This window comes from Gopherus flavomarginatus, chromosome 1 (assembly GCF_025201925.1).
Source record: "Gopherus flavomarginatus isolate rGopFla2 chromosome 1, rGopFla2.mat.asm, whole genome shotgun sequence".
Lineage (NCBI taxonomy): Eukaryota > Metazoa > Chordata > Testudines > Testudinidae > Gopherus > Gopherus flavomarginatus.
In genome coordinates this window covers 134,874,974-134,887,946 of record NC_066617.1, presented here as the reverse complement: position 1 = coordinate 134,887,946, position 12,973 = coordinate 134,874,974, and the positions used below count along the sequence as shown (strand labels likewise).

At 38.0% G+C, this 12,973-nt stretch overlaps 1 long non-coding RNA gene across 2 annotated transcripts in view; it reads right to left on the bottom strand.

The window, feature by feature from the left end:
* Positions 1-12,190, bottom strand: part of LOC127057833 (uncharacterized) — a 156,153-nt gene extending 143,963 nt beyond the window's left edge. The window contains exon 1 of one of the 2 annotated variants that reach the window (XR_007776199.1): positions 12,075-12,190. This is a non-coding gene — a long non-coding RNA (uncharacterized LOC127057833). Of the gene's footprint in view, positions 1-1,010; positions 1,188-12,074 lie in introns of those variants that run through there. The other variant, XR_007776196.1, reaches the window with a different exon arrangement.
* Between the last annotated feature and the right edge of the window lie 783 nt (positions 12,191-12,973).

The following is a 12,973-nucleotide window of genomic DNA, read 5'->3' as shown; positions in this document are numbered from 1 at the left end:
GAATTAATTGAACAATGTATTTTTGCCAGGACAAAGCTAAACACAGTAAAAAAGGAGCAATTACATACATATTGGTAAATGAAAGGGTTAATCAATTTTGTTAATTTGTATTTTATTGTTGGTATAAGTACAAACATTGAAGAGTTTAACATGAAGTATATGTGATACTCTGCCATTCTATGCCAGCACGTGCCTAAATTAGTTCTCCATTTTGTGGTGGCCCTTTGAGAGCAATTCCTATTGAGAAGTGAACAAAGGCCATGACCCCTGGGTCAGAGTGTAATGCAGGAAGCATGACCTTCTCTTTGTTCAGAACAGCACTATTTACTTTGCCTAAGTAAAGATCACCAATACATTAACTAAAGAGGATTAAAAAGGTCATATCCCTAGGGATGTAGCTCAGGCAAGTGGCAACTCTCTTTAATCACCAAATCATTTGACTTAAAAAAAAAATACAGGAATACCTTATTCACTTAAGATTCAATGAGATATCACTTTAAAAGCAACAAATAAATTTTTAAAAAAATCTAAAAAATAATCTTTTAAATATGTGCATTTCTGCACTATTAGCAAATCCAATTTTTTATTTTTTAAAAAGCCAAAAGTATTTTAAATAAAAATATAGTTTTCCTCCATTATCTTTTGATAGATTCTGAGTTGATTTTTAAAATTGTGAACATACCATAAAAATAATTATTAAAAAGTAACTGAAAACTTTTTGGTCTGGTATCATATGAATTTATACATCTTATGTCTTTTTAAAGTGCCCATCACTTTAATACCTAGACATTAAATATAAAATATTCCATTTGAAAAGGACAAATACAATTTATATTAGAAATTACTCATCTTGCTAGTTTAGCTTAAGCAGGCTAAATTAACTACTATAATTTTTGGTATGAACTTGTACAAAATGTTAATATTTATTTATAACATTATATGTGAATGCCATTACTGATAACAATGTCTTACCAAACTATGGAACCAATGACTGACTCTACTGTATTTACCTTTATGGCAGGCAGTGTGGCCCAGTGGAAAGAGCACCAGATTGACAGCTCAGGAACTCTGGGCTCCATTCCTGGCTCTACCACTGACTTACTGGGTGACCTTGGGCAAGTCATTTCCCTCCTTTGTGCTTCAGTTCCTCAATCTGTAAAATGGGGATAACGATACCTCCGTTATAGAGCTTTGACTTTGAGATCTCTGGGTGAAAAGTGCTATGTAGAAGTATTACTATTATTTACTACTCTGTAGTTAAATTTTAGTGAGCTTATTTCTGCCTTCATGTTATACAGTTCCCTGCTGTAGTTTCACTGAAATCATGGATTACTTGTGTGGTAAGGTGATACAGAGGGTGAATAAGGCTGATAGAGTTGGGCCCTATACAGCACTAAATTTTTATAATTCAGTGTACTGTGGATATCTTAACCTTGTACATTAAAACACGTAACACCATCCTGTCCTGCAATACATCAGCAGTACAATACATCTTATAGTGATAATATTCATCATGATCTAGGTGCTCCCATCAATTATAAACCATGGAGAGGAGCCAATGTATGAGGAAAAACGGTGAGAAGACTGTATGGAGGGGAGCAGTGCCTAAACAAAATGCTCCCGCCGCTCCACTATTGCACAGAAGCTCTTTGAGTAATCTTTACACAGTTGGGGTTCCAATGGAAATTGATGGGATTCAAGGCCAGGCAGGGGACCTGCACTGGTAAAAAGCCTGTAACAGTGAGTAAAACACCACAGCAAAAACTCAGAGGTTAATTTTGGCTATAATTATTCAAGATGCCCATGAAGGGGTTTCGAAGTGTCCATCTCAAGAGAGAGTGAGCTACTGGCACTGTGTAAAGGAGCTAGCTAGCCACACTGTTAGATGTGAGGAGAGACCCAAAATTCACAGATATCTGCTCCATACCTCAAAGGTGGGGCCACAGTTTCTTGTGTAATCCTAATCTGCACATTGCAGGCCCTGCCCCTGCTTCTTCCATGAGGCTGCTACCCCCATACAATAGAGGGAGGATGTTAGGAAGATGCCTTGCAGTTTACCTCAAGAGGCTTCACAAGTAAGTTTTTCTTTTTCACAAGGTTTTCCACAGGTGGTGCCTGTGCATTTCATGGTACTCCAATATTGCTCTAGATCAGGCCTGCACAACATGCGGCCCCCCAGCAAGCAGCGGGGTGGGGCTGCAGTGTTTGCCCCCTGCCTGGGGGGGGGCCCACCGCACAGCCTCGCACACATGCACTGCACTCAAACCGCCCTAATGGCCAGAACCACACGTGCCTCCATCTCCTGCTCCCCCCGCCTGGCGTAAAGCGAGTGCGTCACTTCCAGGGCCCGCTGGGGAGGGAAGCGCTGGGCATGAGGCAGAGCTAGTAAGTGCTGAGTGAGGGGAGAAGCGCCTGGCCTGGGCTCAAGCTGCAGCTCGGGGGGGGAGGGGACGGGGACTGAGCTGAGGTCCCTCCCAATTCCCCCCCTTTGGTTGAGGGTGGGGCGGCTACCATGCTGGTTGGTCCCAGGGTGGCCTCCATAGTGATCTGGGGGTGGGAGCAGTTAGAACTGTCTGTGGGCAGCCAGGAAGAAAGAGAGAGAGAGAGAGAGAGTGTGTGAGTGTGTGTGTGTTGCACCTGCCCTGCCCCGACTGCTGCCCCCTTCCCTGGTCCTGGGACCTTCCCTCCCACCCCCCCGGGCTCGCTGTGGCCTCTGTGTTTGTGTGTTGGACAGTCACATCCAATCCCTTCACATTGCCCCCCTTTCCCCTCTCCTTAGTTCATAGCCCCGGAAAATTCCTTCAAACTGTCGCCCTTTTCCCCTCCCCTTATTTCATGGAGGGATGACGAGCCGAGCGGGCAGGCATGCAGTGGCAGTGTGGCTTTATACTTGGGGGAGTGCGGGTTGTTTCTGCAGGGCCGGGCGGCACTGGGGTGGGGGATGTGTTTCGGGGGGGCTGGGCAGCACTGGGGGGGGTGTTTTGGTGGGGCTGGGCGGCGCTGGGTGGGCAGTTTGGCGAGGCCAGGGTGTTTCAGCCCTCAGCTGTTTTCTTTGGAGTAATATGGCCCTCGCTGCTTTATGAGTTGTGCAGGCCTGCTTTAGATAAAGACAGCTGTTCCCTCCTTCACCCACATTCATTGCCTTAAAGTCCTCCATCTCAGTCGGTAGTCCAGAGGAAGGCAACCTATGGTACACATGCCAAAGGCGGCATGTGAGCTGATTTTCATATTGCCCAGGTCCTGGCCACCGGTCCAGGGGGCTCTGTATTTTAATTTAACTTTAAATGAAGCTTCTGAAACAATTTAAAAACTTTATTTACTTTACATACAAAATAGTTTAGTTATATATTATAGACTTATAGAAAGAGACTTTCTAAAAACGTTAAAATGTATTACTGGCACGCAGAACCTTAAATTACAGTGAATAAATGTCGACTCAGCACAGCACTTCTGAAAGGTTGCCGACCCCTGCTGCAGTCTATTCTCTCTCTTCCTGTTAGAACAGTAACACTCATTGCCATCAGGAAAGCTTAATAGGAAGAGCACCTTCAGTTCACTTGTGCTATTGAGAACTAAGCCTCCAGATGGTTTAAAGCAGCTTCAAAGTGGCAAGTGTAAAAGGAGAAACTTCCAAGACACTTCCCACTATGGATGGGCGAAAGTGTGGCATTTTCTCCCTGCACAACTGAATCTGGAGGCACACAGCTCCCAGTGATTTAGTTTTTCGAATCCAATATAAAAATATTGAGCCTTTTATTATGGAGGGAGGCAGGAATAAAAGAGTGGAGGTGGAGAGCCTTAACAGACTACAGGCTCGTTGGAAGAGGTCCGATGTTGCTATTTAAAGCAGAACAGTCAGCTAGGGAAAAGCAGAAAGGTACATATGCATTATGTATTTTAAAATAACTGACATGGAATCACAGAGCCATATTGTTCTATTGATTATTAATCAGAACTTCCCTCAACTTACATGAAGAATTCTGCTTATAACTATGGAAGGTTATTTAGGCATACCTTAGAAACACAGTTAAAAAATCCAAGGTATTCATATCTTAAAAGAGAAGCAAGATGGCAAGGGGAAAAAAAAACACATATGGTAAAAATGTGCTGTATAAGAGATTATTTGAAGCAAACAGGTATCCTCTTCCAAAAACTAAAGTGCAGTCCATGTGAAGCATGTAGAAAGTAACATAAACTCTTGTAGGTAAAATTTCAGATGGAAATTAGGAGCATAAAGAGGGAATATGAAGATTAAAAAATCCAATGACAAAAAAAACCCAAAACAAATTACTGATGACTATGGGAAGCAGGAAGTCTGTGAGACAAATGGCAGATCTGCTGGAATACCAGGAAATAAAGGGAGCGAATAAGGTGGATAAAAGGCAGTGCACAAAACATTGATTATGACCTTGAGCTATTTGCTCCCACAGAAGAGTAAGCACACCATCTCTCACTCAGCTCCATGACCACGTTAGCTCGGCTTCTTAGCCAGGCTCCAGCAGCAGCACTCCTCCTGGCAGGCAAGAGTGAGGGGAGTGGATGGAGCTTTAGCTTTCTGTCCCTCCCTCACCTTCACACTGGCCAGGAGGGAGGGGGGGTTAAGCTGCATCCCAAAAAGAAGAGAAATAAAATACTCCTCCCCAGATGAAGGAAAACCCAGGGAAAAAATATGACTGAATGAGAGACAATTCTTGCCCAGGCTATTTTTGGGATGTAGCTGTTTCCACACTGCCTCTTACTCTGGGCTGAGCCTAATGGTTTAATCTTGTCTTAAAAAATTCTTTGTGCCAGTCTCCACCACAGAAGACAACGGGATGACACCTACCCCAGACCTGGACACCTTTCTGGAAGATATGCTTTAACCAAACACAAGTTACCGGGCTCAATGCAGGGGTAAATGGGTGAGGTGGCCTGTGAAATAAAGAAAGTCAGACTAGCCTTAAACTCTATTAGCCTAATTTCTCAGGTAATAAAGGGAGAGACTGTCAGAAGTTAAGGTGCATCTATATCTATCTATCTATCTATCCACACACACACACACTCCAAAGACACTCAAGAATGAAGAATCTGATTTTCTAACATAAAGTCTCTCATATCAGTGAATATACCAAAGTGCAGCAGGTGTTGCACTTATCTTTTAAAAAGACTAGGGATGATCTTGAGAATTACATGCAAGTGACCCTTACTATACTACCAGGTAAACTGACTAAAAAGATTATTTTTATAAAATATTATAACTTTTATATCAAAATGAAGATTATATAATCAGGGGAAAGCAGCCTGGGTTACAAAAAGGAAAAATGTGCCTCTCTTATGTACTAGCTTTCTTCTACCAGTTCAACCAAAGAATATGATATCATTTATGGACTTTGAAAATGTGCTTCGTAACAGGCTGCAAAGGAAGCAGAATAGTTATGATTGAGAGTTGGGAATACTGTCATGAATTAGAAATCGGCTAAGAGATCATAAACAAACAGTAGGAATAAAACGTCAATTTTCAATAGGGTGGAAGTTTAACAGTATATGCCCTAGGAATCTGTACTCAGATCAATGTTTAAAATATTATGTAGTAGTCTGCAAAAGTGGGTGAATGAAGTAGCAACATTTTTAGATGACTCAGATATAGATTACTCAAGACCGTGAGGAACTTCAAAGGGATCTGACAAAGCTAGCTGAACATGCAGCATGGTGGCATAATAAATTTCAGTGTTGACAAATGCAAGGTAATTCATATTGCTGGGATCTAAACTAAGCATAACCATTGAAGAAAAAGACCTGGGCAGCTCAGTGAAAACCTCATTCATTCTGCAGCAGTAGTTCAGACTCAGATTGTTGGGCTGCATAAGGAATAGGGCAGCAAGTAGTACTGATAATGTTTGAATTCCATTATATATTAATCAATAGTAAATTGTTTTTAGTTCTTGTCAACTATCTCAAAAAAGAGTAACAAGAGTGCAGAGACAGGCAACAAAAATGATTTAGAAGAATCAACAGATATCTATATAAGGAGAGAGCAGAAAAATTGAAAATATTTAGTCTGGAAAGGAGATGGATAAAAGGAGACATGACAGAGATACACAAATTACTGTACTGGGATAGAGAAGGTGAATAGAGTGTTCATATATTTTTCTCCAAGAACATTGGGACATTCAATTCAATTCAATTAAGGCAATAAACTAAAAACTTATACAGTGAATTTTGTTTAACAAAGCACATAATTAACCTGTGGAACTCATTGCCACAATATGTCATCGGGAAGTTCAGTAGGATTCAAAAAGGAGTAGGCCTTTATATGGATCATGAGAATATCCACAGAGAAGTTAGATAGGATAATTATTTTTAGAAGGGATATAAACCCATATGCATCAAGGCATAATACAACCACTGAGTAATGGACTAGGAAGAAATTTCCCATCTGGACACGTTTCTTGCACTGTCTTCTGAAGTGTTTGGTAGTAGCACTGTCAGAGATAGGATATGGGACTAGATGGATCACTGACCCAATCCAGTGCAGTAATTCCTGTGTTCTAAAGTTTTACATGGCCAACGGTAATTAAAGGAAAAGGGAAAAGACAGTTTAAGTCATTGAATTCCTCTTCTGTAACTGAAATATACACATCCCTGTAAGATGATGTTTCAGACAATACACTATTGATTCTATACTTGAATTTAACAAAAACTAATGTTTTCTTAGTTTATTTTGCATTGAAATAATTAGAATTAATGTAAACTATGGTGACACGGTTTCTGATTGACCAATACATTAATTTATTATTATTATTATTGCTAACTTTCCCCCAAACATATTTACACTGGGCCATTTTATAACAATAAGAGATTTAAGGGTATGTGACATACTGGGATATTTCCACATCCAGGATGACTTGCCGCATTTGGCTTTCAGTCTTATGTCTAACAGTTCACTCAAGCTGTGATAATACATGACCACAACCCACACAAGTTGCACTCCCCTAAGAACAAAAAGACACAGAGCTAAGAGACGATGTGTTCAAACATATGAAGGGAGATAGGGCAGGGGTGGAACACACACACACACACACACACACACACACACACACACACACACACACACACGTCAGTAGCTATACAAATGAAGGAGTCTCATCAGCTTCAGTTTGCCTACTTATATGAGTAAAGCTACTCATGTACATGTTTGCAGGATCAGAAGTTTACCTGAGCATTTGTAGTACTGAAGAAGATAGTGAGGGGATAAAATTCACGCTACTGCAGACAAATAGCTTTAACATGTATCTCCTATCTTAACACATTTAAAATAACCACTATGGAGAGAGAAAAAAAATCTTTTTTTTTTTAATATATATTTCTTTTTAAATATAATTCTCTTTCAGTCCAATCCCTCAACTTTTATATTCCTGCAAATGGTTTTAGGAAGATACTGAACTAAAGGTTTTGATTTTGATTGGAGGTTTTCGTTGTTTATTGGACTGGTGTGGTTTTGTGTGTGTGTGTGTGTTTTGTTTTATTGCTTGCTAATGTAGGGAAAGGATCCTGCAACAGTTCTGCACTGGAATAAATGGGAATAAGCATGTGTGTAAAGATAGCAATGTGTGCCATTGTTTGCAGGATTGGTCCCCTACTTGATAATTACAATAAATAACCACTTCCTTATCAGTGTAAAAAAACTTGGCAATGTTCTCATTTTGATTTTTTTTCTGTAATTAGTGAAACAGTTGAGAAATCAGGAGGCAAAACAAAATGTAAATGAAGCTGCCACTCTGAAGCGAGAACAATTGACAATCTTTAAGAAATTTGCATCAAGCTATATTAGGAATTTTGACATATTGCTTTGTTTCTAGTAAAAAGTATTTTTGCTTCATCTGTGGCCGAAACTGTAGCAGATTTTCATTTTGTAATGATCATGGCTCAGATTTTCAAAAGAACTCAGACACCTCCTGTTTAGGTACCTAAATAAATAGCCAGAGCAGCAACAGCAGTAACATCCATTTTTTTCCCAGCAAAAGAGAAACACTTCTTAAAATCAGACCAGAAAATTTACATTTTATAATGCACAGCAGATTTTGTATAATTGATTTAACCAAAAGGTAAATCATACTGTGTTTAAAAAAATATTCAACTCTCACTACCCCAGTGAACATTAATACAGTAAAAAAAAAATTTGTTTAAATCAGGAGTAACTTCATGAAAGCAATGGAGCTGCACTGTAGTGAGAGTAGAATGAGGCCCTCTCCCCTTTTCTATCATTTAATTTTAAAATAATCCCTATTCTATAGGTACTGAAGGAATTCATAATTCCAGAAATCTTTTCAGAGAACATCTGAGAAGCCCAGACACCAAATACAGAAAACTAATAAGTGCACATGATAATTCTCATTCCTTTAATCAATGGGGTTGTATGGATGTAAATAAGGGCAGAATTTGTTTCATTCACACTTAATAAAAGCAAAGTTATGGGCCAAATCTTGTCTGAACTAACATCCCATACAATGCCACTGGTACAAGTTACAGTGTATCGCATCATTTCTCTATTTCAAATTATATTTTATGTTATTGTAATTATAATGAATTTTTTTTAAATAGTATAAATAAAATACTGTGCACTCTATCATTTATCTTCTTTAAATTATACTGTATGTAATGTTACATTTAATTCTATTAATCAATATTAAATAAATATAATTAAATTTCTCAGGCAAAATAGGTATCTTGAAGATCAACTCCAAATATTCAGTAACAAACCAAACCTACAATTCTCACGGCTAATTAACTCATCTTAGTTCCTGTGACTTAATGGACAAATAAAGATTTTAATATTCAACTATCATTACCTCAGTGAACATTAATATATTTAAAAAACTGCTTTTTTTTTGTTTGGATTTAAAACAAACCATGTAAACATATATGATACACTGCTTCCTGTAGTTTTAGTTTAATTGTTGAAAAATGAGCATACGCTTCAACGATATAACAGAAACGTTAAGAATGTATCATGAAGAGATAGTCTGCAGATATATACTAAATATAATTATATGCACAAACATGCCAAATTTAAAGATTCCTAAAATTTTATTGCATATTATTTAGCTACTTCAATATATTTCTAAACCCCACAGAAAACTAGTGTAATTTTTTTATACTCACTTTCTGTATTTATAGTGGAGTGCAAGGTTTTATCTATTTTTTTAAATCCTAAAAGGTTACTGACTAAAAGTTTACAATTGCATTACAGAACATTACATAAATTGTACCTTTTACATACATATTTTCCTTAATGTACAAGTTATTCTCCTTTAAAACTCTAAAATAGCATATGGGTCTCAGCATACTGAAGAGCTCTGCTTTAATTCCCTCTTCTACTTTGTACAGAATTTAAATATAGAATTTAAATAGTCTATATATATATATAGACTAGATATAAACTACAGACACACACAAACACTGTACACATCAAGGGAAGGAATGACAGTATTCTGTATATTTTGCCTAACCAGTGACTATAACATTCCCCGTACCTGCCTCCCTAATCCCTAGCCCCCAAATTCCCTGTCAGAATGGGACTTTTGCTACATACTGTTTGCATTCGATACACAAAGGCGGTCTACAAGAAACCGACGAAGAAATCCAAGGGTTAATGAAAAAACAGAAGGACAGGAGATCTTTTAAGAAAAAAAAATGTTCAGCAGACAAAAACATTCACCTGACAAAAAGTGAACCTAGAGTTTAGTGTTTAAGTATTGCCTGGATACCAGTGAAGGGTCTAGGCAGACTTGGGTTGCAAGGACTATCCTTGAAAATCAAACCCATAGTTCCTGCACTGTTTTCCCCTAACACCACATTCAAACTGTGACTAACTGCCTCATTATGCTTCTCCTGGCACTTTCTGAAGCAAACTTATTGTACAATTCTACATGGCACCTAAAATCAAGGGGGGAAAGGGGCTATTTTCCCTATACAACAGCAGTCCAATAGACAACTTTTTATCAGTCTAACACATATGCAAAATCCTGCATGACTAGTAAGAGCATTTTTACAATCTCTGATGGCTAACAGGTGAGAAAATATTTTTAAAGCATGAGTTGGGGCCACAAGAAACCTTAGTTACTGAATGAAACACCAATGAGATCCTGCAAGGCTTGAAATCAATGGAGGTTTTACAAAAGAAAGAGGAGTGCCAGACGAGGTCCCTAAATTAGTTTTATGTAGAAAACATATTTCTTAATATTTATTTATAAATTGTAGATTCCTCATGTAAAGAAAATAGAGTTCTCAGTAACAAAACAAAAAACAAACCAATTAATATATCAAAAACATACTATTTACAGGTCTTTAAATAAAACATGAAAACAATTAAAGGGTTTCCAAAGTAACTATGTCTCCAAAGAGTAACAACAGTCTCAGTTTCTTTCTCATTTTAAGTATAAGACGCCATTAAGAGTTATTAAATATTTAGTAGAATAATAATTACTATGAAGCTTTAACTTTGCCTTTGATTTTCTTAAATTATCCTTTATTCACACTTAGCAGAATTTAAACGGTTAACAGAATTTGTAGGACGTAAGAATACCACATTTCCGATTTCAGCTCTATTTAGAAATATATTTTTCTTCATAAACTAGATGCATTCATAAATGCAGCGAATGATGGTGTGTTAATGAAAGGGTTTCTTAGGCTGGGCCCTTTACTATTGACAATATAGAATTTGCTAAACTACTATAAACAGCTAGTCCAAGTGTATAAAATGACTTTGCCACGTTGTCTGCTTGAGATATGTCCTGGATGTATTGCACACAGAGTACGGATTCTAAAAAATGTCCTGATTAAAGTAAGAAAATGATTATCAGCCTTCATTACTGTATCTTGCCTGAATCATGTTCTGGTTTATTAGAACTATTCTTCATCCTCTCTTTCAATCAGCAAAATCCTATTGATTTTTGTGGCAGGGCTGTAAGAGCAGGATAGCTGTCTGCAGAACAACAGATACATTTTTCAAATGACTTGGTTAAACTTTATCCCACAGGCAAACACATCAAAAGTAAACTGAAATAATTTCTTATGAAATGTAAAGCTATTGTTTTTATTACATTTTAAAATACCTTCAAAATAGTTTGATCATTTAAAATATTTCATTTATCCTCTTGCAAAATCAGAATTCTCAACATCAGAGAAGAGCATCCAGTACACTAGATGGTTAAAATTCTGCATAATTTTTAATAGTCTTAAGAGGAAGCACTGCCTTTTTTTCAAGGGTGGGGGGAAAGCCGAGAACAGCAATTTGCAGACTGTTTTTTTCCTTGACAGCATTTAGCCACGCCTCACTCTGGCCCTTCCTCCAACCTCTGCTAACCTAAAAACCAGCGCCAACCTGGCAGTCAGCCTTATATTCAAAAGTAAACATTATTCTCCTGCCATTTTTCAATGTTGTTTATCATATTCCAATCTTCCTGCCTTTTTTTCCTCACTGTAGCTTAAATCATTGCCTCTGCTCCAGTTTGTTTCACTTTGAAACTACAACAAGACAAAGTCATGCTTTTATCTAACATGGCAAACTTGTAACTGAGCTATAAGGATTTTACCTTCACACAATGAAACTGCAGACTTTTCCAGAGGAAAAAATTTGTCAGGCATATCTTTAAATGTTCTGCTCTCCTAATATACAGAATGATTTGTTCTTATCCACAGTACAGAAACAGTCTGGTTTTGGAACAATACATACATCTTTGAAAACCTGCAGCTGAAATAAGAAACCTGACTTTTCTTGCATCTTTTTCTCTTTTTTAATTTAACCTCAATAGGAAGCCTTAAAAAAAATCTAAACATCACCGACTGAACATACTGTACTGCACCTGGCTCTTTATTATCCTTTTCCCATCACACATCGATCCTGTCTTTCTTCTTTCCTACCTCCTCCCCTCTCCCCAAATCTCCTCCAGATACAAAGGGTCTTGAAAATATATGTATATAACTACTTGGCTATTATTATTTTTATACAGTCCCACTGTATTAAATGGGTAGATCACATACCAAAATAAAACAGAAAGAGGGGATACTGCAATTTTAATCCTAAAAGCCATCACCTTAATTTTCCCACTGCTGCAGATGCATACTGGCAAACCCTTCGCGACACTGAAGAATTGTTCCTTCCTATTAAGGTCTTAAGAGTGTAGACTAAACAACGGCCATGTTGTCAGTGCTTTTCTCTACCCTCCTGCCCTGTCTTATCGGGTGAGAAATTGGCGGAATGCCAATCCTACCATTGTAAGGCTGGTGTCAGTCAAGGGCAAAGGTTTTGGGGTTTTTGTTTTATTTTTTAAAAGAAAGTCTTCAAAAATCTCAGCAACAATCAGAATGATGTACAGATTCCCATTAATTGCAGCATAATCTGGTAGCTGGGTTTAGGGATTTCTTCTTCTTCTTGTCTCTAAGCACTGTAAACTACAAATAACATGGAGTGGTTTAGTCAAAACAGTCATGTGCAAGTAGCCTGGCAAACAAAAGCCTTTATTTATTTATTTAGTTCACGCACAGATAAGGAGGAGCCTTTGTGCACATAAATTTCACACACATCAGAAAGGAGATGCCATGCTGCTTTCTGCAGGCTGACACAGCTTGTCTTGAGACGCCACAGGACAGCCTGGAGGCTCATTAATAATTGCGGATGGCTTTCCATATCCATATTTAAATTGTGAAGCAGCGTATGATTAATTAAGAAGAAAAAGGCAAAAAGGAAAGGCCTGTGCTTTCTGTTCAATCTTACTTGCCTGAAAGACTGCCTGCTTTAACTCTTTGTTTGCTAGATGCATGGATGTCAAGAGACTTTGCCAGAATCCTTTGCTCCGGTGGGCTTATGGGAAACTCAAAATGAATATTAATTACGTTATTTTCAGCAGTTAAGCAGACGTGTGAGTCCTTTTGCAAATAGCCACGTACTAACGAAGAGACTTTACTGCAGTCCATTTCTCATTAACTTTTTGTT